At 44.2% G+C, this 6,103-nt stretch overlaps 1 long non-coding RNA gene across 1 annotated transcript; it reads left to right on the top strand.

The window, feature by feature from the left end:
- Nucleotides 1-9: 9 nt before the first annotated feature.
- Nucleotides 10-5,969, top strand: LOC113473309. Its single transcript, XR_003395318.1, has 2 exons — nucleotides 10-300; nucleotides 5,367-5,969. It is a non-coding gene; the product is annotated as an uncharacterized LOC113473309 (long non-coding RNA).
- Nucleotides 5,970-6,103: the final 134 nt, after the last annotated feature.

Here is a 6,103-nt window from a genome sequence, read left to right as displayed (position 1 = left end):
GGCCAGCCAGGGTTCAACCCATACCTCACGCCCCCAGTCCCTCCCCATGGATTCGGCCCAACCCCAACTCCTCCCCCGTTCTTTTCGCCCCCTGTAGGCCCTGGGCCGCCATTTGGGCCCCCACCCCCGTTTACACAGGAAGGACCACCGCCTGTTCCGGGCCCTGGTCAGTGGAATATGCCCCCTAGTGGTCCTCAGTCTCAGGGGTTCTTCCATAGATGATTGTATGACAGGAGGCCCCCGCCTGGCCCTCAGTATAATCCCAGGTTTGACAAGTAAATACCCTCAGTATCACCCCAGGTTTGACAAGTAAATACCCTCAGTATAACCCCAGATTTGACAAGTAAATACCCTCAGTATAACCCCAGGTTTGACAAGTAAATACCCTCAGTATCACCCCAGGTTTGACAAGTAAATACCCTCAGTATCACCCCAGGTTTGACAAGTAAATACCCTCAGTATCACCCCAGGTTTGACAAGTAAATACCCTCAGTATCACCCCAGGTTTGACAAGTAAATACCCTCAGTATCACCCCAGGTTTGACAAGTAAATACCCTCAGTATCACCCCAGGTTTGACAAGTAAATACCCTCAGTATCACCCCAGGTTTGACAAGTAAATACCCTCAGTATCACCCCAGGTTTGACAAGTAAATACCCTCAGTATCACCCCAGGTTTGACAAGTAAATACCCTCAGTATCACCCCAGGTTTGACAAGTAAATACCCTCAGTATCACCCCAGGTTTGACAAGTAAATACCCTCAGTATCACCCCAGGTTTGACAAGTAAATACCCTCAGTATCACCCCAGGTTTGACAAGTAAATACCCTCAGTATCACCCCAGGTTTGACAAGTAAATACCCTCAGTATCACCCCAGGTTTGACAAGTAAATACCCTCAGTATCACCCCAGGTTTGACAAGTAAATACCCTCAGTATCACCCCAGGTTTGACAAGTAAATACCCTCAGTATCACCCCAGGTTTGACAAGTAAATACCCTCAGTATCACCCCAGGTTTGACAAGTAAATACCCTCAGTATCACCCCAGGTTTGACAAGTAAATACCCTCAGTATCACCCCAGGTTTGACAAGTAAATACCCTCAGTATCACCCCAGGTTTGACAAGTAAATACCCTCAGTATCACCCCAGGTTTGACAAGTAAATACCCTCAGTATCACCCCAGGTTTGACAAGTAAATACCCTCAGTATCACCCCAGGTTTGACAAGTAAATACCCTCAGTATCACCCCAGGTTTGACAAGTAAATACCCTCAGTATCACCCCAGGTTTGACAAGTAAATACCCTCAGTATCACCCCAGGTTTGACAAGTAAATACCCTCAGTATCACCCCAGGTTTGACAAGTAAATACCCTCAGTATCACCCCAGGTTTGACAAGTAAATACCCTCAGTATCACCCCAGGTTTGACAAGTAAATACCCTCAGTATCACCCCAGGTTTGACAAGTAAATACCCTCAGTATCACCCCAGGTTTGACAAGTAAATACCCTCAGTATCACCCCAGGTTTGACAAGTAAATACCCTCAGTATCACCCCAGGTTTGACAAGTAAATACCCTCAGTATCACCCCAGGTTTGACAAGTAAATACCCTCAGTATCACCCCAGGTTTGACAAGTAAATACCCTCAGTATCACCCCAGGTTTGACAAGTAAATACCCTCAGTATCACCCCAGGTTTGACAAGTAAATACCCTCAGTATCACCCCAGGTTTGACAAGTAAATACCCTCAGTATCACCCCAGGTTTGACAAGTAAATACCCTCAGTATCACCCCAGGTTTGACAAGTAAATACCCTCAGTATCACCCCAGGTTTGACAAGTAAATACCCTCAGTATCACCCCAGGTTTGACAAGTAAATACCCTCAGTATCACCCCAGGTTTGACAAGTAAATACCCTCAGTATCACCCCAGGTTTGACAAGTAAATACCCTCAGTATCACCCCAGGTTTGACAAGTAAATACCCTCAGTATCACCCCAGGTTTGACAAGTAAATACCCTCAGTATCACCCCAGGTTTGACAAGTAAATACCCTCAGTATCACCCCAGGTTTGACAAGTAAATACCCTCAGTATCACCCCAGGTTTGACAAGTAAATACCCTCAGTATCACCCCAGGTTTGACAAGTAAATACCCTCAGTATCACCCCAGGTTTGACAAGTAAATACCCTCAGTATCACCCCAGGTTTGACAAGTAAATACCCTCAGTATCACCCCAGGTTTGACAAGTAAATACCCTCAGTATCACCCCAGGTTTGACAAGTAAATACCCTCAGTATCACCCCAGGTTTGACAAGTAAATACCCTCAGTATCACCCCAGGTTTGACAAGTAAATACCCTCAGTATCACCCCAGGTTTGACAAGTAAATACCCTCAGTATCACCCCAGGTTTGACAAGTAAATACCCTCAGTATCACCCCAGGTTTGACAAGTAAATACCCTCAGTATCACCCCAGGTTTGACAAGTAAATACCCTCAGTATCACCCCAGGTTTGACAAGTAAATACCCTCAGTATCACCCCAGGTTTGACAAGTAAATACCCTCAGTATCACCCCAGGTTTGACAAGTAAATACCCTCAGTATCACCCCAGGTTTGACAAGTAAATACCCTCAGTATCACCCCAGGTTTGACAAGTAAATACCCTCAGTATCACCCCAGGTTTGACAAGTAAATACCCTCAGTATCACCCCAGGTTTGACAAGTAAATACCCTCAGTATCACCCCAGGTTTGACAAGTAAATACCCTCAGTATCACCCCAGGTTTGACAAGTAAATACCCTCAGTATCACCCCAGGTTTGACAAGTAAATACCCTCAGTATCACCCCAGGTTTGACAAGTAAATACCCTCAGTATCACCCCAGGTTTGACAAGTAAATACCCTCAGTATCACCCCAGGTTTGACAAGTAAATACCCTCAGTATCACCCCAGGTTTGACAAGTAAATACCCTCAGTATCACCCCAGGTTTGACAAGTAAATACCCTCAGTATCACCCCAGGTTTGACAAGTAAATACCCTCAGTATCACCCCAGGTTTGACAAGTAAATACCCTCAGTATCACCCCAGGTTTGACAAGTAAATACCCTCAGTATCACCCCAGGTTTGACAAGTAAATACCCTCAGTATCACCCCAGGTTTGACAAGTAAATACCCTCAGTATCACCCCAGGTTTGACAAGTAAATACCCTCAGTATCACCCCAGGTTTGACAAGTAAATACCCTCAGTATCACCCCAGGTTTGACAAGTAAATACCCTCAGTATCACCCCAGGTTTGACAAGTAAATACCCTCAGTATCACCCCAGGTTTGACAAGTAAATACCCTCAGTATCACCCCAGGTTTGACAAGTAAATACCCTCAGTATCACCCCAGGTTTGACAAGTAAATACCCTCAGTATCACCCCAGGTTTGACAAGTAAATACCCTCAGTATCACCCCAGGTTTGACAAGTAAATACCCTCAGTATCACCCCAGGTTTGACAAGTAAATACCCTCAGTATCACCCCAGGTTTGACAAGTAAATACCCTCAGTATCACCCCAGGTTTGACAAGTAAATACCCTCAGTATCACCCCAGGTTTGACAAGTAAATACCCTCAGTATCACCCCAGGTTTGACAAGTAAATACCCTCAGTATCACCCCAGGTTTGACAAGTAAATACCCTCAGTATCACCCCAGGTTTGACAAGTAAATACCCTCAGTATCACCCCAGGTTTGACAAGTAAATACCCTCAGTATCACCCCAGGTTTGACAAGTAAATACCCTCAGTATCACCCCAGGTTTGACAAGTAAATACCCTCAGTATCACCCCAGGTTTGACAAGTAAATACCCTCAGTATCACCCCAGGTTTGACAAGTAAATACCCTCAGTATCACCCCAGGTTTGACAAGTAAATACCCTCAGTATCACCCCAGGTTTGACAAGTAAATACCCTCAGTATCACCCCAGGTTTGACAAGTAAATACCCTCAGTATCACCCCAGGTTTGACAAGTAAATACCCTCAGTATCACCCCAGGTTTGACAAGTAAATACCCTCAGTATCACCCCAGGTTTGACAAGTAAATACCCTCAGTATCACCCCAGGTTTGACAAGTAAATACCCTCAGTATCACCCCAGGTTTGACAAGTAAATACCCTCAGTATCACCCCAGGTTTGACAAGTAAATACCCTCAGTATCACCCCAGGTTTGACAAGTAAATACCCTCAGTATCACCCCAGGTTTGACAAGTAAATACCCTCAGTATCACCCCAGGTTTGACAAGTAAATACCCTCAGTATCACCCCAGGTTTGACAAGTAAATACCCTCAGTATCACCCCAGGTTTGACAAGTAAATACCCTCAGTATCACCCCAGGTTTGACAAGTAAATACCCTCAGTATCACCCCAGGTTTGACAAGTAAATACCCTCAGTATCACCCCAGGTTTGACAAGTAAATACCCTCAGTATCACCCCAGGTTTGACAAGTAAATACCCTCAGTATCACCCCAGGTTTGACAAGTAAATACCCTCAGTATCACCCCAGGTTTGACAAGTAAATACCCTCAGTATCACCCCAGGTTTGACAAGTAAATACCCTCAGTATCACCCCAGGTTTGACAAGTAAATACCCTCAGTATCACCCCAGGTTTGACAAGTAAATACCCTCAGTATCACCCCAGGTTTGACAAGTAAATACCCTCAGTATCACCCCAGGTTTGACAAGTAAATACCCTCAGTATCACCCCAGGTTTGACAAGTAAATACCCTCAGTATCACCCCAGGTTTGACAAGTAAATACCCTCAGTATCACCCCAGGTTTGACAAGTAAATACCCTCAGTATCACCCCAGGTTTGACAAGTAAATACCCTCAGTATCACCCCAGGTTTGACAAGTAAATACCCTCAGTATCACCCCAGGTTTGACAAGTAAATACCCTCAGTATCACCCCAGGTTTGACAAGTAAATACCCTCAGTATCACCCCAGGTTTGACAAGTAAATACCCTCAGTATCACCCCAGGTTTGACAAGTAAATACCCTCAGTATCACCCCAGGTTTGACAAGTAAATACCCTCAGTATCACCCCAGGTTTGACAAGTAAATACCCTCAGTATCACCCCAGGTTTGACAAGTAAATACCCTCAGTATCACCCCAGGTTTGACAAGTAAATACCCTCAGTATCACCCCAGGTTTGACAAGTAAATACCCTCAGTATCACCCCAGGTTTGACAAGTAAATACCCTCAGTATCACCCCAGGTTTGACAAGTAAATACCCTCAGTATCACCCCAGGTTTGACAAGTAAATACCCTCAGTATCACCCCAGGTTTGACAAGTAAATACCCTCAGTATAACCCCAGGTTTGACAAGTAAATACCTATTGACACTTGCCTCATTGATCTTCAATCCCTCCTCTCCCGAGACAAAAACCGTTGTGATCGATTTCCCCCCTTCTTTAAATGGTATGAATTGGATAGGTAAATCGTAAAAGGATAGAAAATGGGCAATAAATAAGAATTGTTATTGTTAACCTCCTCTTTAAATAAAACACATTAAAAAAAAAGCATTGTATAAAATTAGTACAAAATAAAATGTATTTGTGTGAATATAAAAATTATCTAAAAACAAGGAAACTATTAGTAATACTTACATACGAGTTAAAATAGGTGGTAGTGCTTAATTTACGATGTTTATGGAGAAAATATGATGCGAGGTAGCAACGAACTCGCTAGAGATGTATTGGTTGGAGAGGTGCAAGGCAGAAGACTCCCAGGCAGACCCAGAATCAGTTGGATTGACTCAGTCAACGAGGTCATGCAAAGCACGGGTCTACGGGAGGCAGATTGGGGAGACAGGGCCATTTGGAGGAGGAAGCTTGTCGAGGCAATGGATCAACTCCGGTCTGAGATGCCACGGCAGTAAGTAAGTAAAAATGGAGAAAAAGAGTTAGAAGAGTGGGAGAAGAGTAAGTGAGAAGTGGAGAAAGATAAAATTTTCATTTATTTGTTCTAGGACTTTGACCTCAAGAGTCTTGTTAATCTTTTTACAAAGTGAGCTCTTCCACCCAACCAACAATTAGATGGAGTGGGAAACGAGT

The sequence above is a fragment of the Diaphorina citri genome, unplaced genomic scaffold, assembly GCF_000475195.1.
Source record: "Diaphorina citri unplaced genomic scaffold, Diaci psyllid genome assembly version 1.1 scaffold24115, whole genome shotgun sequence".
Taxonomy (NCBI): domain Eukaryota; kingdom Metazoa; phylum Arthropoda; class Insecta; order Hemiptera; family Psyllidae; genus Diaphorina; species Diaphorina citri.
The sequence above is the reverse complement of the archived record's forward strand: the minus strand, read 5'-3'. Positions and strand labels throughout refer to the sequence as shown.